Below are 26,116 nucleotides of genomic sequence, written 5' to 3'. Positions count from 1 at the left end.
CCCACCCCTCATACACACACACACACACACACACACACATTTTGCTGAGTTGAATATTTTCATACCTGTCCAGTCACATACTGTCTCTCTTCCTGTCTGTGCTTGACCCGTGGGCGCTCAGTATATAGCCTCACAGTGCCCGTGTGCACTTGAGATCTGCATTTGTTGGCTCCTCTGCCGCCGTATCCTGCGCGTCAGGAAGGACAGATGGGGTACCACAGATGCTTCGAGCAAACATGTTTAAAATGGTGTGATGACAGGTGCGGCAGTTTTTGGATTTTGCTCCGTAAACCCACTGAGTTCCCTTCAAGGTTGAAACTTCTGTGCAATGAAATGATTTTTGACTCAAAAGTGAAGATTTTCACTCATTCTTTAAGACTTGGTGGATGAGCAGCAGGCTTGCCTTGGCCCTTTTTGATGAGTTTTATCAATAGGATTGAGTGGCTGTCTATACTGTGAGTGTAGCCATGCTAGCACCTCGGTGAGGCTTTACTTGGGCATGATACCATGCTGATTATTAGTAGGTATCAAAATCTTACCTTAGTGTGTTAGCATGCTTACACTTCATTCCAGCAGATATTTGGTCGCAAACCAAATGGTGAATCCCAGAGAATCAACACGATTATTCCAATTAATTCTGCCATGAATGTGAATGTTCATCCAATCCAAAAGTTGTTGAGAATCCACAAATGTGAACCTCATGGTGGCACTCGAGGAAGTCAGGGGTAGCGATGGGAATTCTGGCTCTTTTTATGAGCCAGATCATTTGGCTCAGCTCAGCAATAAGAGCCAGTTCTTCTGGCTCCCAGACGGCTCTTCATTTGGGTACCACTTCTGGCTTTTAGGATTCAGCCACATTTAGTAAATGTTTTGACCTGTGATTGGTTTGTGTGCTCGTATATCGCTCCAGTTATTCACTACCAAACCTTACATTTTCCAGAATATCGTCATCTTACAGCTTGTGCTTCGTCTAAAACTTGATTTTATGCAAGTCTTTGTGCTCTATTTTTAACTTTTTATTGCTATTATCCAGTGGATTTTCTTTCCATCTTATGTATTCTCTTTCTTCTGTCTATCTACTATCATTATCAAGTGGGCTTTATTCTCCATCGAGTGGTATATAGATAAAGCTTGTTATCATTGTTATTATTATCATTATTATTGAACCAGCATGCCAACTGTTTTGGTATGTTGGCGACCAACGCGACACAAGCGTTTCACTATGCTTTGGTCTGAATGTTATTACTTAAGTGTGACATTTCTAGGTTGTATCTAACAAAAATATGTCATAGGGTCATCCAATGAACCTGTCTGGTTCAACTTAGGATGTCAGAAAGGAGCCGGTTCCCATTGCTCACCTACAGGAAGCCACTCATGAAGCTGACTCATTCATGAACATCACATCATAAGTGGAGGGACCACTAAAGCTTGCCTGGGCTCCAGGAATGACCATTTAATATTGCATAGCAATCAAAAAGCGAGTCAAAAGCCAAAAACACAAATCACAAATTTGCCTTCAGGGGCTGCCATCTGTACAACATACGACGCGCTCAATAGCTGTCAGTAGTTATTATTAACATGTTATACTGTATATTTCAGTCTGGAGCAAAGGGGTGGGCCGACCAAGAGACCAAACAGCATCTCCATCCAACGAGCCGCGCCAATAGCATGGCTGAAACTGCGGCGCACAGACGTGAAAAGCAGAGGTTAATTTGATTTTATTTTTTAAAGTAATGCGTTGATAAGATTAACAGTGTCAGAGAGGTTTGGTTTGACTGTGGGCAGTTCAGAATTGGAGGCGTGCCACAGTTTTGGTGAAACAACATCAAAAATAGCAAGAAATTGTTGAGATCATTTCTGATAGTCGGTGACTGAACCACTTACGAAACATCAAAAAACATCAAAGCACAAGACGGGGCAGACCTATACTCTTTACTCACTTTTCTCTCATCTGTTGCCTTGTAGCTTGTATGAAGCCTCAGAGATATATTTGAGTGGATTTAAAGAAAATGTGGGTCGTGTATTACTGGCCAAAAAATCTGGAGCTCTATCTTGGGTCTTCCTCTCTCTGCCCTCGCTCTTTCCCCTCATCTGCTCTCTCCTTCTAATTAGCTTCTACAGCGAGTGCAGACTGGACAGGGGCCTATAATGGAGCCAGATGTTCGAGGAGATTTCACCCCGCAGGGGAATGTTTTGTTTACTACAAGATGAAAACAACTCTCTCGCCCTCACTTTCCTTTTGGGGTTGTTTATGTGCAAAACCACATTTCCCCTCCTGCTCGGGTTGAGATTCAGATACAAAGAACCAGTCGAAATGCACATTTTATTTTTCATATTACCAGGCTGTTATGTAGCTCATCGAACGACCTGCCCGACCAAAGTTCTTTTTCTTTTTTCTTCAAAACATAAAAAACAACAAAAAAAAAAGCTTGCCATATTCTTTGAGATAAATAGCACTGCGTGTAATCCATACCATTGAAATCCATATTGGTTGCATCAGCAGAAAAGTCATCCTTTACCTTCTCTGTTTTCCCCTCATCCAACATAGCGTGACAACCATTATCCAGCTCAACACTTATCACCACAAAATTGACATGTAACCCATTTCTGGGATGATTAATTTAGCTTTGGTGTGGCCTGCCGGAGGATCAGTCTTAATCATCAGGGAGAGAGAAAGGGAGAGAGAGCCTTGGTTTATACACCAGCCACTGCAGAAAAAACAAATGAAGACACTTGGAATCAACTCCATCTGCATCTCAGACTGACTCGCGGAGCAGGATTAGGAGGACGGGTCGATGAGTGCGACGCAGAGTGTCAGCGCCGGCGATGTGATTGGACAGTAATACCCTCACACTCGTCAGCATCTTAAGATCCACTGAGGTTGTAATTGGGTAGTGCTCAAGACTCAAACAACTGATAAGGTTGATTAGTCCAATAGAATTGGAGGGCAGTGGAGGGTTTTATACGAATCAGGCAGAGATGAGATGAACTCCACAAGGGGATCGGATCATCAGACTGAAATACTCCATATTAGTGTTATGGTTGTGAATGTTTACCAAAATAGTCGCTTTGGATTAGCGAAGCAAGGACAAAAAAGTTCATCCGTTCATTCATTCTGACTGAATAAACTGGATGCATGAGGTTTGAGTGAATTGAACACATATAAAGTGAGATTATTGTCATTTTGAACAACATCTTGCACAGGCATTTGAGTGAGTAGGTTGATCTGTAGGACAGTATATATCACTGTGTTTTTCCTCTTAACTCAGGAAAGCGTTTTTGAAATCGTTTTAAAAGACGCTTTTAAAAAACAGCCCAAACCAAAAGACTGGCCAGTGTTTTGAAAGGTAAGCACATCTGTTTTAAGGGAAAAAAAAAGCTTTAAAACTCGTCCCAGCACAAACCGCATGCTTTCTTTCTTTCTTTCTTTCCGAATCTCACCCACCTCATTCTGGTCTCTGAGCAGAGAGAGAGAGAAAAAAGCACAATCACATTAGCATGAAGTCAAATCTGCCTTTTGTGAAATGCCAATCCAATTAGCACGTTCTCGTTTAGCTCCCTTTTCCTAAATGGAGGTTTTTGCATCTTTTACAAGGATGATGTGCAGTAAAAGGCACATTTAGTAAACAGCGCGGCCCTCAGGCTTTCCTCTGGGACTGTTCAAGCTAGGTGGCTAATGAAACTGATCCATAAAAGCAGCAGGGAGCCGCGGGGGAGGCCATGTGGAACCCAGGCACACAGTGGCATGGGGTCTCCTGGGAGTGGGAACAGAGAGAGACGATGATCCTTGTCAGTGGGGTGGTGCTTTAAAGGTCCAATAGTATTGATTGTTCATAATTGTGCTCATGATTGGAAAAGAGATGACGACAACCCAAAACTATTGTTAGAAATAAGAGAAAAAAAAGTCACATTTCATGGGAGAAAAGCATCTGTATCTGTATTTGTCAGCGTTTTTGGAGTTTCATGAAACAAATCCAGAGATTAAAGTTAAATTTTAGCTTAAATTTTAAGTAATCATTGAGATCTGGCAACTCAACAAAGCCCAACAGGGCAACAAACAAGGGTTAAGATGGGCTCTAAACAAGCTAACAGGTTAGCCAGATTCTCTCATCCACCATTTTTTTATGCACACAACCACAGTAAGTACAATACATCAAAGTGAATCCAGGAATCAGTCTGTAAACTCCGATGAATGATTATGACAGCCGTCTTCCAAATAAATTTGGAAGCTGTTTGATCACTTGACTGTTCATGTTTCTCAGCACATTTTTGTTTTTTAATTGTCTGCAATTGTCAGAGCTGGGTGGAATTGCACGAGCTGTCGATCAGCTCTGTCACGTGCGTCGTAAACACAATGCGGACATTACGCGCCCGGTGGAATTTAACCTTCATTTAAAGGAGTCTATTGAGTGCTCCTTTAAAATGCTGAGCCCAATCGTGTTAGGACAGATAGAAATCATGACCAAATTATGGGAATAACAGAATGATCTTTGAAGAACTGGGGGTAAAAGTATTAATGTTCAACACATTTTTAATCTCACCAGAGTGTATGTGGTGTATGTTCGGCGCGAACCCTCCCACTAATGAGAAGCGTTACCGTGCCTGACTCTTGCTAAAGGCTCCTGGTCATTCGTGTTGAACTTTGAGTTTTTTTTAACACAAAGTTTCTGGAGTGTATATGGCTGGGAGGAAACCCAGCAGACCTCAAATTATCCTCCTCCTTTTTCGTGGGTCTTTTCATCATTTCGGCTCTCTTGCACACCATTCCTTTACTCTTGGACATTTTACCCACAGTTATATCTGTTCTCGCTTGCACATTATTTTCTTGCTTTCTTCTCCTCTCCTTGCTCCGGTCCCTGCTTCTGCCAATTTCATGCCAGGCCAGTCCTTGGAGAATCACCAAGGGCATTGGAAACAATCAGACGACTCTTCCCTCTCCCCAAAACAGACCTGAGTTCTTCATAATCAACCATTTATTTTCCTCTCTGTCACAATTAAAAAGCGAGATGGAAATTATTTTTAGACATGGCTCTCGTTTCCTATTTCGCATTTCACAGTTCAAGATTATTTATCTAAACACAGCGCTGTGCAAGTGTGCGTTCTGTGGCCCGCAGCTATTTTCCACATGGGCAACCGTGAAGTCATATTGACACTAAACATATGGTTGGCCCTGTTTTGAGATACACTTGCAGACTCCCAACGTTTCACTTGTCTTAATGAATAATACCATGGTGGATTCTGGCGTCTGGAATCAGTGGAATTTTTCAACAGCACCAACAGTGCTTTCATGCATGAATTAACGCTGTGCATTTCCATTTTTTCATGGTGCTGGGGAACACAACGGTTTGTAATTTCATTTGCAATATTATGAGGGAGGGACTAAAAAAGAGACCCATCCCGCTTGTAATAAGTGGCCCATTTTATGTTGATTTCCATTCCAGTTTAGCCGAGTACATCCCGGCACAGTAAAAAGATTGAAGCATTTGAGCAAAATCAATGATATTTTACGGTACTAAACCGCCAATCCTTAGTGATATACCCCTTTGTTATTGAAATGCATCTCTTTCAGGGGACCCTGGCTTCGTATCAAGACTGGAGCTATTCCTGTGTGCACTGAACGGAAGAAACCTAATACTAAGTGACAGGATAGGAAATGAAAATAATGAGATCTCATAAATATAGTTTAGAAGACAAACTGCTGCTCGGACAAAAGGAGATATTTCTGTCCACGGGCCTAATTTCAGTGACCTCTGAGGTGTGGGGGCAGCTCGGGAAAGATGAGCGAGAGGATCTGTGTGTTTGTGCATGAGACGAATGTGGATATGCTTTCATGTTTATCTTTTTGAAGGTCATATTGAGGAGCAGAATTACATGATTACTTCCATCCCAAGCTGTGCTCTCAAAAACAGCCAAACAGGAAATTCACTAAAAAGACGAGATGAGCTCACAGAGTAGTGCTTTCTAATGAGGGACCATCAACAACACTGAACTGAGCAGAAAAACAAGACTAATGGCGTCAGTATACCCGGTCAGAGATGCTTGTCACGTGTGTGAAAACAAGGCAAACACGATGAAAACCATCGAGGAGAGACAGAAAATTAGCTCTGTTATCTACAGATATAGATGATTCCCCCCCCCCACCCCCCGTCTGTATGAGGACCAGCCTTTCACTTTCACTTTTATAGTGGTCGGACAATGCATTGCACCAAATGGTTCTTTTCTAGCCTGACCCATCCTAAGACTCCGCCATGCAAGTGGTTCGGCCCACAAGGACAATGTTAACATGATGATGTGAAGCAGGAGCTTAGCATGCTAGCTTTCATCCTTTCATCACAATTTATCCTTTGAGAGATAAATGTGTAGATGTTCTGTGTGCAGACTTTGAATGCTTGCACAATATTTCATGGAAATCCATCCAATAGTTGTTGAAATATTTTTGTCTGGACCAAAGTGACCAACCGACCAATAGACCAACGTTATCATCCATAAAACCGCGCCATTAGCATGGCTAAAAAGGCAAACTCCATTTATCTCCATGTCCATATGTTACTGATAGCGCGCTTGTGTTTATATGAAATGAGGCACCTGCTTTGATACAAAAATAGCTCCACATTTTTAAGCATCAGGCTGAATGTTTGAGATGTGGTGGGAGGTAAATTATAAATTCATGCAGATGTTTTTAATCTGCCGTGCTTGTTGGATGTTCAAACACTCCATAAACATGTTGGCAGTTTCAATAAAGGCTGTGCGTGACGTATCGAAACAAAAGTGGTTGGACCTTTTTGGCTCTATTTGACAAACATCTGCCCTCTTTGATGACTTTTGGTGTTTAACGACTGCTCCCAAAGTTTCTTTTCGCCATCCCAGCCCATGAAATTTGATGATGTCGGTGGATTGTGTTTTCCTTGATCTTGACGACTCATAACTCCGAAACCTTATTAGCGCTGATTAGCAGTTTGTTGAGCTCGTGCTTTTGTGTGCATTTCTGTCATGCATAAATCTTGACAAATGGCCTCTTGGCAGACCACAAAATGCATGATGTAGTACACACACATTTCACAGCTCTCTGGGCTCAGAGCTTGCTGATTAGCTTGCTCTGCCTGACTTTGGTCAACTTGAGGGGTAAAGTACACTCTGAAGATACTAATCAATCAAAAGTAAAACTACAGTGGCATCCGCTCATCAGCTATTAAAAAGCAAGTGAAATTACATTTTTTTATGTCACATCTGGCAAAATCTACTCACATTCATCTCCACCAAATTGCCTGCATGTTTGCAGAATCCAATCACCAAAACCAATTAGTTCTAAATACCTCACTATCCCCGTTCCCAAATCTCTACAACCACAACCACAAAGAGCAACAGTCAAGACATGCAGCTGACATTTTCAGTTTCATTTCAATCCAGAAATTAATTGTCCAATGGGAGAAATGTGATTTGCGTACAGGTTTGGAAATTAAATTTAGATTTACTAGATACACGGGATATAACAGCACACGCACCAAAGGGAAAATCATCAACTCATCAAATTAGACAATGTTAATAAAGTATTAACACAGGAATGAAAAAATACATCTTCTGATGCATTTTTTTAACCAATAAACTATCTATTTGACTCTAGACTTGAAGTCTGAATGCAAAAGGCATCAGCTCAGCTTGCCCTCCGTAAGTAAACAGCCCGAAGACTTTAGAATGGCATCGGCCTTGCTCACCATATGCTTCCCAAAAGTTTCCAGTCAGTCGTACCTGGCCCCATAACTCCAATGCCAACCATAACTCCATCTTGAAATCTACTTCTGCTAATTAAGAAAGGACGACAGCGCTGGTACAGTAAAGGTTCGCGGGACAAGGAGCAAACATAAAGGTGCAGGTTAAGTGACAGGCCAGATGGTCTGAGTTTCGAACCAAAGTCACTTTAGCTAGTTGCACTCTTTTCACCCTCCACCGCCTATACTGTACTGCAGTAGCTGAATGGGTAAAATTCTAATCAGTAAATACTGGACACACTATTTGAGGTCAGTTTTAGCTGAATTTGGTGTGAAAATGTTGTTCTACTTGTTCTGCAGAAAACGGCTTCTTTAACTGATCATTATAAAATGCATCATCATACTGATGCATCAGTATCACCTATAATAGTTTTAACTACTTTATATGTAGTCAGGTACTTTAGGCCAGCGGTTGGATCCCCTCCAAAGGATCGCCAAATAAATCTGGGGGGTTGTGAGATGATTAATGTGGCAGGAAATAAAAACAACAAATGTTCAGCGACATAAATTTGGATGTATTTTTGGACTTTCCTTGAATCTTTGCTTTTGGGTGATATACTGTGACCTCTCAACAGTTAGTCGAGTAAAACCATTTAAGAAGCACTTTGGTGGAACAGGTAATAACTCAAAGACATCTGAAATGTAACAAGGGGCCCCAGCTAGATGCTGCTTTTTTTTTTGTAAGGGGTCACAATCTGAAAAGCCTGTGAGCCACTGGTTCAATCTTTAACAATTATTATGTTTTTATGTAAAAGCTTAATCTGAAAACTACCAACCTGCTCTCATCGCCAGGTCGTCAAATACTGACATTTCTCATGTAAGTTAACTTCTGTACCTAACTTAAAGTAAGTCAGTGTTGACTTTTGGTTTGAAATGGGACACAAAACCCAGTCTCTGGGTGAAAGTCCAGAGTTTGATCCATCCGCCAACCCCGACCCCCTCCATCCGCTGACTTTTTCAGTCTTTCTAGTGCGTCTTCTTGCTCTGATCAAACGATCTAAAACTGTAGTAACTATCGCTGTCTGATAAATGTGGTGCAGTAAAAAGTACAATAGTTGTGTCTGACCTGCAGTGAAGTAGCAGAAGTCGCATTCTAGAAAAAGTACTTCAAAATCATACTTTAGTACAATACATAAGTGAATCCACCGAGTAACTTTTCACCATTGTGCAATTGGTCCATCTGTATTCCAGAGTGTCTGTTCAATTTGTTAACATTTATTTAATTTCGACACAAACATTCAGGTAATAAGGTAATAGGCCTAAACCCCCTGCAGTTTCACCAGCAGTGAAGCCACTGATTATGAATCATGGTTGCTCAGAGCATCATAAAGCCACCCTGTCCTCCAGGAGTACTTTCTTACAGATTTCTCACAGTTGTTTCTCCTGTCTGATGCCATCTGATTGATGGCTGGTAAAACCGGAATAACTCTAACAAGTATAAATAAAGGCTTTGCGCTCGCCATGATGGCTCACCTAAACTAAACTTGATTAAGTTTATGGAAGTTTCATGTTTGCACTGTGTGTTTTTGTGACTGCTGAGAAACTAAATGGCTTGAACACAGGGAAAATATACAGATACCCACAAGCGATAATGCAGACTAGGACAGTCTAGACAAGTTGCGAAAACCCATAATCATGTTGGCAAGGTGCTCGAGAGGCACTAAATGGGAGGGCAGTGTCTTTAAAGCAAATGGTCACAGTGAAAACTCACTGTGCATATCAGTATTGAACTCTCGCCCTTTCAAACAAGCTAAGTGCATTTTATTGGCAAAGTTTGCTTCAAAGATGAAATCATTCCACTGTGCCCCTGTGCACTGCAAGCACTTCACTATCTGACTGATGCATTCAACAAATTCACGCAAACATTCACACTCTCTTGAATATGGGCTGCAGTGCAGATGGATATTGATGACAGTGCAATACCAATTGGTGTAATTAATGTCCAGGTTATATTGGAAGGACATGGACAGCGATGTGGGCCATTTATCACCGGTGGGCTTGCTTATTCGCGCCCCATTGAGCCATTGGAGTAGGTTGGCTGAGCAGAATCTTAATTGCAGGCTCAACCCGACACCCCCATCCATGCCTGAAGACAGGGGGACAAGACGGGAAAGTCAAATAGTCATCCAGCCCTCTCTCCACCTTCTTCTTCCTTTCAGTTGTCATCACTTCACCTCTACACAGCGTGCAACGAGGGAAGGGAGGAGAAACGCATGTGCAACGGTGAGAAAAGCACACTTGCAAACGCACATTGACTGCTGGATAAGCAAGTGAAAACAGGGGGGAGTCTGTCACACACACGACATGACTCGGAGTAGATTACAGAACTCCTGAGGAAATATGTCTTAGCTCTCAAACTGACAGTGGAAGAGGATTGACCACTGCCGAGCCCCAAAACAAACATTTACAGTGCAGTGCACAACGTTATGTAAAGAGACGGAAACGCAGAGCAGATCAAGCCTGCACCACGAAAAGAAAAAAAGGAAAATCGACAGGGAGCTCGTGGTCTGTATTTACCCCAATTGGTGTGAATGTCAGAGTCATTTTGCAGAAGATGTGCCATTTAAAATGTGTTTCAGCATGAGAGATCCACACTGCTTTAAATGCAGAGCATCCACGGCCACCATCACCTACCTGTTTCTCACAACATTTTGCAGAAATTCCCAGGAGGTATTCCTCTTCATATATTTTTTTCTTCTTTTTCAGGTTTTTTTTTCCTAAAAAAGCAGAGGTTAGGGTTGGAGGGGCTCGGGGCTCGTCAGCGGAGTTCCTAATTGAAAACATAAATGTCAGAGAGGAAGCAAGGCAGAGCGCGGTAGCATAGAAGAGGAGCAGGCGCCCTGGGAATACCAACGAGCGCTCATTATCATCGCCGTGTTTTACTGTGCCGGGCCGGCGCGAGGGGGGAAGGAGATGAGGGAGGAAGGAGAGACACGAGGAAGGAGAGAGAGCTGACATGCAAAATATTGTAAATACAGAGAGGGAGCGGCTGGGAAATGGAAAGAGGCAAAACACAGTTGACAGGTGGGCACAAAGGGACACGTAGAGACAGATATGTGCACAAATGGTTGTGGAATATTTCCAGAAAGTCCTTCCTCTGTGCATCAGTGTGTGCATCTCTGCAAACACAGAAGCAGGAGGATTTTAGCCAAATGCATTCTAAGCCAGAAAGGCAAACAAGAACAGACTCGTGCACTTCTCCACACCCCAGTCTCCCCTGTCTTCATTGTTTTTGCACGTCATTGCGTCTCTCTGTGTCATTTTATCATTAGTTCACATCTCCAGTGACTAACTGTCTGCTTGGCCGGCGCCGAGTGAAAAATGCAAATATTTCAACTGCACTCCATTATGAGATACAATGCAAACAAGACACCCCCCCCCCAAAAAAAAAAAAACACCCCCACTTTTCCAAACCACTTGTGTCAATACAAGGGAGGGGAGAGATATAATGTAATATGATAGACTGCTGACCTTTGACAATGATCAGAGCTGTCAATGAGATGACAAATAAACTGTTAAGTCAGGCGAGTATGCTGATGGTGAGCAATACAGAAGCCCTGCAGTTTGTACTCAATCACTCTTAAACATGCAGAAAGAAGTTCAGTCCAAACACACACCTCTCCACCTACTGCAGTGGGTTTATATGAACACAGAGTGGAGGAAGCGTCCGGGTCAAACCTGCATGTTTAAGGTTCTTCACTTCCTAAATGTCCAGTCAGCAGTTTGGTGTTTTCTTTAAAATTACCTTCTTACTTCACTATTGCTGCGTTTCGTTCCATTAATAAGTCACGTTGGTACGACAACCCTGATCCCAGAAAAGTTTGGACGCTGTGGAAAAGCAAAGTAAAAACAGAATCATTTTCAGTTGAGCTGTGTTTAGCAGTTTGACGAAGTGTCCCTGAGTCCATGTATATGGCTGAGCTCTTCGAAGTTAGCCAATCATGATGCTATCACCTGTTACCAATGAACCTGTTTACCTGTGGAGCATTCCACAACTTTCCCAGTTGCTTTTGTTGCTGCTGTCACGACTTGTTTGAAACGGGGTTGAAGTTCCACATTTATGTAAATATGAAGCTGGAGCCAGCAGGCAATTAGCTTAGCTTTGCTCAGCATAAAGACTGGATGCAGAGGGAAACAGGTGGCTTGGCTCCATCCAAAGGTATTTTATGTGTTTTATATGTACAAAAACCTACATTTAACAAGTTGTGCAAGTCACTGGCCCGGCCAAGAATTGTTGGAATTCCAGCAAATAAGTCCCCATTGCAACTTGTACTCATTTTTCCATATTGGATTTTATTGTGCTCAAACAAATGAGATAAAACATGTTAATTAGTAAGTTTTCAAGGAGCTGGAAGGCAGATTATTATGTACCTTTGCACAGAGCCAGGCTACCTGTTCCCCCTTGCTTCCAGTATTTATGATAATCTAAGCTAATTGCCTGTTGGCTCCAGCTTCACACCGAATGGACAGACATGAGAGTGGTATCTTCTCATCAAAGTCTCTGCAACAAAGTGAATAAACACATTTCCCAAAATGTCAAATTATCCCTTTAAAGGCCCAGTTTGGGGGATTTAGGGGGGATCAACTGGCAGAAATGTAATCTAACATTCATAAGTGTGCAATCACCTGAAAATAAGAATTGTTGTTTTCGTTTCATTCGAGCGAACCCTTTGTGTCTGCAGTGGGAGTAGTTCTGCCACAGAGTCCGCCATGTTTCTACAGAAGCTTAGAACGGACAAACAAAATGATGGATCTAGAGGGCGCCTTTCTTGGTTTTTTTTTGTTGGTTTTTTTTGTGTTGTCCATAGTCGGACAGTTCATTTCTTGTCCATAAAAAATAAAATTATTGATACAGAGATTTTTTTTTTTTTTAATCAATGTAAGAATGAATGGAGCATGCAAACATGAACTGTGGTTGTCATGCAACATGTTCTTATACCCTAAAAACACAGTAGTGCTATGAAGAAGTCATCGAACTGCTTCTTCACACACACAACTTGATTGACGGTGTGTGAAAGAAAAAAAGTTCTGCCTCTCTTACAGCACAGCAGATGGGCAGAGGAGACATCTGCAGTGTGCACTGTGTGTACGACACATCTAACTTTCTCGCTGCCTCTTCCCCCTCCGTCTGTCCCCTCAACCCTCCGGCTAAACACACTCCATTGTATTCCCCATGTTGACTCCCAAGGAAAAGCTGTCACCAGCGCTCCAGTCCTGTGCCATCATGTGGCTCCTCGGAGGGGAGTGGCGGCTCCATGTGTGTCTGAATGGTGTTTGCATGTGTGTTCGTGGGTGGGCCGCCATCCCTCCGTCTCCTGTTGAACTGACTGGCGTGGCAGCAGTGAGAGCAGACACTAATCTCATGTGCCAGGTTGGAGGCATCACACGGGCTGCTATCACTTCCTCAGATAAACAAGTTACTCTCTCAGAAGTAATGCCGCCGCAGTAAGTCGGCCGACTCAATAAATGACACTGAGGGACTGCGAGTTGTATGCAGGGGCCGTGCATGGAGGTGACAGCCGTCTGACAGACGATGAGGATGTCCAGAGGGTCACAAGTTCAACGCCAAGTGAAGGGCGTAGTTTTGTCTTGAGCAAAACCAGGAAGGTATCACTGTGAATTACATCCATTTTGGACATTTTTGCAGCATGAACATTCACCACCCTGTCTCCTAAAAATAATGTTTGTATACTACAGGAGGACTTTACCACATACATTTGGAAGAAACATAACTGCTGCCTGAATTATGTTCACTGGAAATGTTTTTTTTTTCCAGTCTGTGAAGTATTAAATTCCTGCAGTGAGCAGAAATCATAGAAAAGAGACTGGATTGGATGGAACAAAACATCAGACTTGGACCCTATGTGCAGGACCCTAAGTCCTGCACATGGTTAGGTTTAGACCACTACAACACTTCAGGTTGGAGAAAAATGATGGTTTTGGTTAAATATTGGGAAAATAAGCACATCTTCTCTCATCTTACAACTCAACTCCAACTCTTAATATCCAACCAAAATCACAATCTGACCCTAACCTTGACCAAGTGCTGTAAAGCTGCTATAGTTAATATTTTTATGATATCAATTGCAATGTGAAAATGTGGAAATGGTTGCTCGTACTGATGCACCTAAGAAGAATAATCAGCTGAATCTGCACACTCCTTTATGGAGCTTTGTAGAGTTTTATCTCATTGTTCAGCTGCCTGACCTGCAACTTTGCTGTTTTGGTTCACTCTCATCGCTCTCATAGTGTTGTTTTCGGCCACATCAGGCAGCTGTTTTCAGCGCAACAGCTCTAAAAACCACTGAATGCTACCTGCTTGGCACCAAATGGCAAACATGCGCAGTTAGCGACTATCTGGTAGACATAGTGGAGCATTTAGGAGCTAAAAGCCAGACATTTTCTTGAAGGGTTGGAGGAGAACAAAACCAGAGCTCAAAGAGAATGAATATTTGACTTCATTTTCCAGGCAGCCAAAAACACAAGCCCAAATGAACCCTAATGTTGCTCAGGGACCAACTCCAGCTTGAACCAAGTGCCTTGGTTAAGGGCACCGACAGAAGAATTAACCCAATATACATGTTTTTGATGGCGGGGGAAGCCAGAGCCACTAGAGGAAACCCAGGTAAGCACAGGGAGAACGTGCAAAGTCCACACAAAAAGGCCCTGCCTCAGCTGTGATGTTAGTTTGGAAATAATTGTCCATTGGTCTGTTTTGGGCCCTTGTCTCGTGTGTGTTGCATCTCAAACTAGCAATTAATGTTGGCTTCTTTCTCTGACATTTACCACACTGCAGATGAAGATGCAAAAATTGTAAAAACAAATATTTAAAAAAAAAACAAACAATCAAACTTGACCATAAACCCTCAAAATCATTTTGCAGTATCACCGTTCCATCTCGCAATAGGCTTGAGCAACACACTGCGGCCATTGGTTTCGCCCTGCGTGAGGGAAACACAGCGTGCACTTGCATTGCTTGGTAATATGGCAGTCACACTTCACATACTGGAAGGAGCCCGGTGATTTTCTGAGTTGCAAAATCGACACATGAATTAAACATTTCCCTCCTCTATTTTCACTGCTACCACAGCACTTTGGTATTAACAGCCACAGTTCTTAAAGTCAATGCAGTCCCACTCAACCCAATCATGCATACCGCGCTCCCCCAATCCTTCCTCCGAATCATTTAGAAAGCACTATATAGTCAGACACTTGTCATTTACACAGAAAAGCTTTACTGAGTTTTATATTCTTTTTGTTTTTCAGCGCTGCTACGCTTGAAATTCAGTCAGGGCCATACGCTCACTGAAAATTCAAGCACAGTTTTATACCCCTGCTAATCACACAGCAGAAGGGGGTTAAAGGTCTTGCTCAAGGGCACACTGGCAGCAGCTGTCGCAGGAGTAGCGGATCCCCCTGCTATATGAACAGGCATTTGAACTAGATGATGAAACCTGACAGCGTAAATCCTGAACATCCCAGCGGTGACACAGGTGGTTTTATCATACATTTTATCACACATGCCCCAATAGCACAGAGATAGAAACGTTAAATCAAAACAGAAATCGAGGCCTGCGCAGTAGAACCGTGTGATTAATACAAAGGACGGGAGCGTGGGTGCTGACATTAGGGTGACATTGTGCACATAAACATCTGTTTTGTTTTGTCAAGGCAGGCTGCTCCCTGGGGTCCCTGCTGCTTAGCGTCATCAAATCCATGCGGATTTATGGTGTGCGTGTATTTGTATGTGTGTGTTTCATTACCATACGTGCAAGAGTTCATCTGTATGCACGTCATGGGCACTTGTGTGTGCACGTGCTTTTGGGTAATTAACTGTTGCTCCTGCACAACACACACATACATACTTTCTCTTTGAGGGAGGAAGTCAGCCAGCAGAGGTTCTTAGCAAAGGGTCCACAAACACACAGCCTCACCTGGGACACACACTGTGGCTCCCTACCCCCCTCTGCTCTTGATATCCCACTGGGTGCTGCGTGGGAGGGAGAGGCAGGAAGTAAACAAGGTGGCCGAAGGGACCACAGGGTTCCACCAGCAATCGACCTATGCAGTCGTTTATGTTCGAGACCTCTTACATCCACCTGAAAACGAACTACCACGTCATAAGAGTCAATTGGAGTTCACAATGCAGAAAACTTGCAGACACAGCATCGCATGTTTAATGCATAGAACTGCTGTAACCCCGATGCATCAATCAAAAACAACCAGCTGAGCTGCAGTCGTCACATACGAGCATCCTTTGATGTAACACATGCAACTACCAATATTCTTCTGACGCACAGCTTCTAACCTAAATTCTTCCAACAAAAAAAAAGCCACTCTGTTCATAGAGCCATTATATTTATGCAAATGAGTAATAAACCATGTGTGTGTACATGCTTGACTGATTACATTTTCTTTTCCCCACAACTTTGCACTGTCTTAGCAAAATCAGATATGTGGGATAATTATGCATGGACATGCATGGAAAATGTGCATACAAGGAGCCCCATGTACCAGAAAACATCAAAGACAAAGTGTCATCCTTGTCAGAATAATGAATGCGTAAACAGATATTTTATATACATCACAAGACTATTTTGTTTGTTGGTGCTGACCGTAGCAGGGGTACACTAGGCAAAATAAGCAGCAAGCTAGAGGCTACTCTCCCTTGAGAATTAGCCTACAGTTCTCAGTTTCTTCTTCCAACCCTTATTTAGAGAATTGTGTTAGCCTGCACGGATAGCCAAAACCATTGATCTTGGCAGAGGCTCAAATTAGCTCATTAATTAGTGCGGGGGGACGAGCGGACAGAGCGCTTAATGCAAAAGTCATCCAAAAAACAAAGTCCCATCCTGAAGTTGCTCCCATGCCTGTGAAGGTTTCAGGTTGAGGCTTGGCTCTGTACCTTATGTAAATATACCTCTGATGAATTATTCATGAGCAAGTGTCATGGGCAGTGTTACTTTGGTATGCAAATAATATATGTAAATTGCCAGCAGCGTGTTGGACCAGTGGCTGGTTTAAGGCCTCAGTGAGGGATCAATAGTTGAATAGTTTAGTGAATGCATTTGTTTATGTATGTACACATGTTCGTGTCAGATACCGTACATAAGAGCATGAAGTCACTGATGTGAACTGGAGTGGAATAAAAAAAAAAAGTCAGCGCTGTTGATGGAAATGCATACAGGCAGAATGAAAATGATGTTTTGACCAAACGTGTTGTTAAAAATAATTTGGTTCCCAGCTGAGGCCATTGTGGAATCATTTCTACTGAAATTTAGGTAGTTTTTTTTTTTTAACTTCCATTCATCAATGCAATTTTCTTTGTTTCTTTTTCTGAAAGATGAATGACTGAGTTTGCTTTTCACACTTAGGGTCTCTAACAGTCCATCCACACAGGTGTTTTCTCATCTGTTGCCTAATTAGACATCCCAGGACAGTGCGGACGTCTACGAACTGAGCTTGATTGACATCTCTGTGACTCTCACGTTGGAACCTGTTGAGGCAGAAACAACTTAGCCTGCAATCAGTCACATTGTTCCATGGATTATTGGACTGATGATTAGGTCTGATCAGCCAAAAATATTTGGGAACACCTGTATGAAAGCACACGTCCTTGAAGAGTCACCGAAATGACATATATGTATATATACATATATATCTCATATGACATATAATGGGAGACATATTTGTATATATACATAAATGTCTCCCAATATAATGGAGATGAATTGAATGGTCTTCAGCCAGAGGTGAAATGGGGAGCCATAGTCCATTGGAACTACTCTCCAGAGACGAGTCCCTATCCAGTTCCTGGAATAACGCTGACTGTGTATTGAATGAATAATCCAGAGTAACAGGGAAACTGTTTCTGGAACAGCATGTCGCTGTTTCATTGTTAAAATACCATAAACTAAATCCCATTCACCTCAAATGTACTTGGGTGGAGGCAGACTTGGATACACATGGATATCTAAAACCATGGGCAAGTCAAATCAAACCTAATCTGAATGGCTTTAAACCACTGTTTTGAAAAAATGTGTTAATCATTTTTTTGCTTGTTTTTTTGCACATCATCATACTCTTTAAGTAAGCCAGTTATTTGGAGACAGCCGGAGATATGAGGGGGAAAAAAGACCCTTCTACCAGGCCAAAAAAAATAACAGTTTGCTTCTTCTTCTGCTGACGCTGAGATTCAAAGTTAATACTCGACAAAACAATCTCGCCACAAAGTCCATTTCGTGGCTGTTCTGCAGCTTTCAATTGCACCCGACTATCTTCCTCAGCATGTTTAGTTTGCCCATTTCTCACGGAATTGTAGATATTCACATTTCTATTTCTGTGCACTTTTAAGGACTGACCAACTCCAACTGTTGAGGAAGATCATTTTATAAAATTGAAATCTCGAGAACACCTCCGACGAAATGGGCCTCATGGCGAGGTAGTTTTCCTCCGCGATGATTGAAGTGCTTCTTCTGGCTTTGTATATGTGTTGCTGGAAGGCATCATGGTGTGTTGTTGATGTTTGACATATAGCTAACTAGTGATTAAAAAAGGGCACATATTGTATAGCTTTCCGGAAAAGCACTCCTGCTACACATCTCATTTTCACGATCCTTATGCCCACTTGGTGATTTCCTTTGGTCTAACGGTAATGAGAAGTGCAGCAGAGTGGCAGAGCTAGCGGGGCACAGTGGGATGGAAATGGCTCGGTGTCTATCAAAGTGTCAAAATGGAATATAGCTGTGCTGCACTCTGGCCTTGAGCCACAGGGTGAGTCAGGGATTCAACACACACACACACACACACACACACACACACACACACACACACACACACACACACACACACACATACGCTGATGCACACCTACACCGTGAGGTCAATGCAATCACTGCTGAGTCAAACCACGATATTCGTGATGGAGTGTTTCTTTGAGAGAGATGCAGGCAACAACAGATACAACTTGAGAAAGGGTTAACTATTGGTCCAGAGGGCTCTGAAGACACACAAGAGGGCACTTGCATGTGTGTGTTCCGGCCCTCACTTATAGCTGCTCTGTACATTAAACGTCCATCCACATGGGAAATAATGAGATCACGGAGATCATTCTCTCAGAAAAAGAAATCCGTTGCATTTTCATGGATGGTGCCCCGTGCATGTTAACAGCATGAGGCGAGGAGAGAAAAAACAACTCTCCCTCCACGCGCCTCTCTCTCCTCTTTTCTCTCTCTCTGTCTTCTTTCTCACTCCGTCTCTCCCTCTGGCTTTGCTTAATGCAAAAATTGGAGCATGTGTAGAAAATGCACGTGAAGCCCACAGAGGGGGAATGGGAGGGGATAAAAAGAGGAGGGGAAAACAAAAGGAGAAGTGACTATCGTCGCACCAGCTTGACAGTAGGGTCAGTCTGGGGAGCTTGAATCACTGTCAGACTTTGGGTGAGGCTAAATGTACAGTAGTGAAATTCAGCCGTGGTGCAAAGCAGAACAGTTCCATAAGAGAACAGCAGCGGCCGTACGCAACGCCAATGTGTGAATCCTAAATATGAATGCGGCGCCGCGGACGTGGAAAAGGGCAAAGATGAGATATGACTCCCGTTGCCGAAGTGTAAGCAGCGAAACATTACCGCCCAGCCGAGTTTTGCATGATATCACACCCATGATTCATATGTCAAAGATGATCCTCCTCACGATGGCTGCCATAAATGAGAAATGCTCTGCGGTGGCCTTTCCCCAAAACTAATGAGCTCAACCAGTTCTTGATTGATTCCAAAGCATGAGCATTGTAAGTTTGTATTATGACTGAAGGTCTTTTTCATGTGCTGTTCATACACATGAAGAGTAAGTGTGGTTCTACACATGACCGAGCAGAAGAAAAAATGTCCATATTTTAATCAAAACACCTCAAGAGACCTGAAGACGGTACATTAACATTCCAAAGGTATGTGTACTATTTTTACTGTTTAATGGTACAAAACTGACTGTTGCTCTCCTAAGAACAGTCTGTCAGTACCATCATTTATGCAACAACCCATAATATAATAGTCGTGGATGGAAATTCACGTTAATTTGTGTTTTCTTCAGCTGATTTTCTGGAAATTTGGCTACATTTGGATGGAAACCTTTGTGGCCTTCTTGTACAATACATGACTACTGATGGGACTCATTCTGTGTGTGTACACATAACTGATAGCAACATAAGTGCAGCTGATCAGCACTCATGAATGTTAAATGACAAAACAAAACAAAACAAAACAGGTCTCAAGTCAGTCAGCGGCAACCTGAAAAGTTAAAGCGACCCAGTTGAATATTTGGCCATTGGCTGCACAGTGGAGCAATGTCGAGTTAATTTCACTTTTCTTTTTATGATTGGATTTATCTCGAACATTACGCCAACAAAGGCAAAGAAGAAGAAGCCTGCAAGCTCGAATACTTTTGAGAATACTTTAAAATTCATCTTTGCAAATGTTTTCTGAGGAAGGACAGACATTCAGTTTCAGTTTCAGCCCTCAAGGACATGCACAATACATTTTAGTGAGAAACACTGAAAGGGAAGCCGACGTCTAGAAGAAAACTGCACAGCGTACTGTTGATGTTTGATTACTATAATGGGATTTAATGTGTTGAAGTTTACGAAGGGCACAGAATACAGTGACTTGAACTTGAACAGTGATTATTTTTCGGTGGACTGGACAGATAGGTCAAAAAAACATGGGACTCTCACCCAGGAGGCCGCTGTGCCCGCGTGAAACCAAAAGTCAGCGTTGGCTTTTTTAAACTTAGTCACATTTCTTTCCACAAAACCTGCCAAAGTAGTTTTTTCCCCCTAAACCCTGAGCAATTGGTGTTGGTGCCTAGTAGACTGCAACAGTTTCACTATGTTAACCACATCATGACGAAGGTCCGGTAAGGCCAACGTGCGGTTTAAGGAAACCAAAGCAATCGCCAACCATTTCGCAGCATAAACCATGAGACAATGAAGATCCAGTTTAACTAAACCGAAGCGACTGGCAACTGTTTTACAGGATTGACCAAGTGACAATGAAGGTGGAACAGGTCCATCGCTGGTTATCTCCATCGATCATCACTGGTCATGTTGTTTTGGAAGCCGTTAGTAATCTGCCTTTCCTGTGGTTTAAGTATGAGATGCTGCCTCTGCAGTAACTGCACACAAAAAATAAACTTGTATAATGATGAAATAACATTACAAGGGTGTATTTTGTGTATGTGTGTATGAAAGGAATACTTGGCAGCTGCATAATTAACTTTTTGACTGTCAATTAATTGTATATGGTTGAAACGCTCTTCACCACTGCTGTATTCAGCAGGTTTGACCCTTCAGATTAGACGCTCTGCTCATCGTAATGCAGTGACCTTCAATGAAGGTTTTACATCCTGCTTTATTTTAAAAAAAAGAAATAAAAAAGACCAGCAGTCTGAGAGGGTTTTTTTAGTTTTATTTTTTGGCACTCGCCACATTTTCCGCTCAATATTTTCCACTTTGAGCACGTTCATTATCACATAATGCTCCAGCGGTCCTGATAAAGGGCCTTAAAATAGGAATGTTATGCCACAAATGCCCCGTCAAAGGTGAAAGTATGACACTTTTTTGTAAAAATTTGCTCCTTTGAGTGACAGTTAAGCGTTTGTAAAGATGAAAAAGTGCGAAAATTCAAGACTTTTCGAAGGTTTTTGTCTTTGGGTGTAAATTGGGGAATCTGGGCTTTCAAAGGATAAGTTTTCTTTTCCACAACTTCCAGAAGACAGCAAATTTTGAAGTGGGAGCTTGGCTGCAGTGAATAAATGTATTTGTCATTTGTTGAGGCTTACTTTTTAGAACATAAAGTCTGGATGTGAGGTATCAGGGGGCGGGGGGTGTCAGATAGTCAATCAAGTAGTCACCTTTTTCTCAATCCCTTTCCCCCACAGTCTACTGCCATCTATTTGTCATTTCTCTGCCTCCTCCAGCTCTGTCTCCCCTTTTCTTCTCACCCGCTCACTTTCTCTTATGTAAGTAGTTCTCATTAATCATGACCCGGCTCCCACTACTAAGGCTTGTATGGATTTTTGTCAAATTGCTTCTGCCACATAAATAGCACATATAAATTTGTGTGCATTCAACTCACAACTGATGTGTGATTAATGGGTATGAGCGCATTTGCCTGTTCTACGGCAGAATTTGGCCTCACAACAAGCAACGCTCGCGCCTCATCTTTGATGGGAGATCACGTGAAGGGCTCTGTCATGGCTGAAGGTCATTGTGGGAAATCTATCATGTGACAGCAGGGGTCACGGGGAGTGTTGTGGCTAATAACTAGTGACCTGCGCACAGTGGAAAGATATCACTCACACCTCCTCCCCGCCAGTCCAGATCCCGCCTGCTCTGTGTCCCAGTTTGCAGCTGATAACAGTTTGTCTTGCAAAACCAGAGGGATGAGAGCAAAAACAATGGACGGAACTTAAAAAGCTGCTCAGCTCGTGCTGCAAAATGTGGCAGTTAAAATATTGATCAAGACAAATGAGCGAAAACAATTCTACCCTGCAAAGTCAAAATAACTTCACATTTGGTCAAAATTGAATTATAACCTGTTTCTAACTTTTTGACGTCTGTTGTTTGTACCATAGAAATGTGTAATTATAGTGAAAATAACTTTTTAAATTTGCAGTAACCACAAAACAAAAAAACAGTATCTGCAGCGAAAGCAAATGGACTTTATCAAGGAAGGGCTGGCTTGTGAGGTAGTCGCAGCTAGCCTTAGCTAGCACGAAAACTGAATTCAGTTTCTGACTCTCTCCAAGTTAACTGTTAATGAAAAATAGATTTTAATGAACTAACATTTTGGTTATTCAGTGTGTCAGTCTACATAATTAAATGAGAGAGCAGCTAAAACAGTTCATGATGGAGAAATCAATTAACAACGAAATAGCTAAGCTCAAAAGCTAAAGCTAGCTAGCTTACCTGATCTCAGTGGCTGCTAGCTCATTTTTTGACTAGTACATTTTCATTTGGTGATTAAGCTACCTTTAAATCACATACTTCAATACATGAGATTGTAAATTAATGTATTACATTGATTTCTATGTAAATAATAACAGTACTCAGACATGATTAAGTTTGAGACTTGATGATGATTTAGTTTTTAACAAACTAGTTACAATGGATAAGAAAGCTGTTTCTCTGTGTATTCAGTGAAGATTATTGACAGGCAGAGTGCGGTATCTGCATTTTAAGATATTTTTTATGGTTCTATGGTGATGATTTTTCAGGTCAAATCACCCTAAAAAGACATAAAATGTTAACATTACAGCCTTTCTATCTGTTTTACAGTCCAGCCTGGAAACTTTAAACCTTTTCTTTATCAGCTTCTCTGCCTCTGTGAGCAATAAAAGTCCCCCAAAAATATGTCCAATAGGTGAAATTACAACGGCACAAAGCAGCTGCAACAAATTCCCTTGAATGAAAAGATTTCCATCAGAAACACTGACTTTAGCGGATTAAGTGTGATCACGGGGCGATGCCGTGGTTGCGTGTGTGTGTGTGTGTGTGTGCGTGTGTGTGTGTGTGTGTCCGTCTCCACTGTGGAAGCAATGAAATTAACTGTAATGACATTATCCTCCGGGGTGTGATGGCCGGCAAAATAAACGCTGATAGAATTTATGTGATCACAATTAAATCTAAGTTATTGCAGGAGTTTCCTCGTGAACTTGTTTATTTGTTCCATCCACAACACATAAAAAAGTTAGCCCTCAATTCCTCACAGCATTCGTAAAATAAATATGAAATAGAAATCAATTTAACAAAGCCCTAACTGCTATTCCTTGGATGCCGTTTCCCGCGGTTGAGCTAGAAAAATAAAATTCAAAGACAATAAAAAAGTCATAAATTGTGGATATCAAATAGCTTCCTCTAAGTTTTATGGTTGAATTCCCCTCACTGATGTGATTTCGAGTCATTATTTTGCACCAGTGAGCATAAATGGGAATGGAATTTATATTGAAGTGGCATACCTCATGTTTGATGTGGAAGAAGTGATCAATGATTTCATTAATTAGCTTTACATATTTGAGCTTGGGGAATAGTACCTTTGATATTCTCTTTCTCGCCCTATAGCATACTAAGGCTGTTCACTGTAAAAACTCAGCTCTCAAATACAAGGAGAAAAAGCACTAAAAGGGGGGAAATACTGCTTAAAATAAGCAAAATTATCTGCCAGCAGAACAGGAAATTTCCCACTTACCAATACTTTCACAACAAGTAAAAAATATCCAGTCTCAAAAACCCACAGTTATCTTAAAAGCGGTGCAGCTAGAGAAAAACACGTGTCTGGACGCTAAGAAATTCAGACGACGTGGTTTTATACTCATCAGTGTCAATCAAACATCTTTATAATTCTGGATATTCAAGTTTCAAGCATGAAGTCACTCAGATGCAGTGATAAAATAACAGTGAGAAGTAAAAACAATTAAAAACTCAAACATAAAGGAAGAAAAGCATGTATTGCCTTGATTTAAAATACATCATCTTCCTTAGATTTCACCTTTTGCAGTGTTTCCCCTTCTCCTCCTCCTGTGCCTGCAGTTTTATCTGCCTGTCTGTCCCACGCTATCTTCTCTGGGCTGGTTGAACACGACACCACTGCAGAATGGACCTTTGATTCAGGTGAGTGCGCGATGATTATCCAGGCTTCACCTCTGCCTCTTTTAGGGCTCGTGTTCGCACAGCGAAACCTGTGTGGGAGGTCAGTGCACGGCCGGGCCTGTTTTATGTGTGGGAGCCTCGTTTGCAGCTTTGCATGGAGATGGTTGATAACAGGGCAGTGTCAGCTATGATTGCTGGTGATAGCTGCCAGAGGGTGTTTGTTGCTGCCAATGAAAAAGTATCAGGTGCTTGTGATCCTTGTTGTGCAGCACTTTGTTGCGATACAATCAGAAAAACACTTACGCCCGCACAATTGCAACCACTTTAACCTGAAGGTAACCTGACCTGGTTCACAATTAGTACCAACAAATGAGTATTTATAGGAATGAAAGGTATATAAACTGTATTATTGACGCCTCCGACTATCCAGTCATATCAGAGCGCCTACTCATTTTTGCACAATGCCTCTTATTTATGGTCGTACTGTTCAGTCAGTGTTTTATTCATTAAAAAAAAAAAAGCAATCTCACAACAATTCATTTGTATGCATCGCCTAAACATTAATTACATTCAAATTCATTCTAATTTGTCTTAATTTCCCCCTCTCACAACAGAAAAATTAATACTACCCGCTGATTATTCCATGCCAGGCGATTCAAAATGCTTCAGAGGGGACAAGAAAATGAGCGAGACCATTTGCATATCAACATGATTCAAACCTAGTATTTCTTAGAAGTGGCATCTTTTGAAGACAAACACACAGGGGGTGGGGGGGCGGGGTGGTCACACTTTTGAATTTCCTATTGAAATCGTACATAAACAAAACTTCCCAGCCTTGTGGAAAAACAATGTTTTTCCTCCCGTTAATAATGATGTGGAACAACGCTGCCGTGCGTCGTGTTCCCGCCGTACGTCCTCTCATGTTCCTGTGACAGCGCAGAGCAGAACTTTCTCCAAATTATTGAACTTTGGAGATGTAATTTTGCAGTGCATTGTAGTGTTCTATTAAGACTCCATTAGTGGTTTGAGGGTGTTGGAGAGGCTACGGCGCGCTGTTAATCAGAGCGTAGGGAAAGGAGTGGAATGGATCTCTAATCACCTCGACTGTAATCACCTCATACATCACCCAGGCATACGGGCAAGAGAGGAAACGCACACTCAAAAACATGTGAATATATGCACATATGAAAACAAGAACACATGAACGCATCCACCAAGTGTGCTGTGTGTACTCATACAGCTTTGCTAATCTACTGCAAGTATATTATTCTTCTTTAAATTATATATAAATCTATATTTCCATCTATCACCGAATCCTCAAAAACATTTTGCAACTTTTTTACATTGATTTGCAACTTTATCCAAATGAATGCTAATGTTGCTCCACATCCCAATATGTGTAAAGAGGCAACTGTTTGCTAACGCGCTAGCAAACCTAGCTTGAGAAGCCATAATGTCTGATTTTAAGCTTCCAAGTTGGACAAACTCAACGAATGCAACCTAAATAGTTATATGGAGAATTAAGATTGATATAAAATATGATAACTCTCTCTAATATTTCATTTAAAAATGAAACATTAGGACAGTTTGGTTGTCACACTCAGATTAATGCTGCATGCAAGTGGCTGGAATACAGTGTTTACATGTGTACAACAATATAACAAGCAGTGCATGTTGACTTCAGTAAGATGAATGTTAAAAGATGAGCGGTA

At 41.9% G+C, this 26,116-nt stretch overlaps 1 protein-coding gene across 1 annotated transcript in view; it reads right to left on the bottom strand.

Annotated features, from left to right (window-relative positions):
• pcdh7b (protocadherin 7b) overlaps positions 1 to 26,116 on the bottom strand; it is a 141,114-nt gene that overhangs the window by 6,855 nt on the left and 108,143 nt on the right. The gene's annotated exons all lie outside the window — the stretch shown is intronic.

The sequence above is a fragment of the Chaetodon trifascialis genome, chromosome 23, assembly GCF_039877785.1.
Source record: "Chaetodon trifascialis isolate fChaTrf1 chromosome 23, fChaTrf1.hap1, whole genome shotgun sequence".
NCBI classification, from domain to species: Eukaryota; Metazoa; Chordata; class Actinopteri; order Chaetodontiformes; family Chaetodontidae; genus Chaetodon; species Chaetodon trifascialis.
This window is presented reverse-complemented; position numbering and strand designations above follow the sequence as displayed.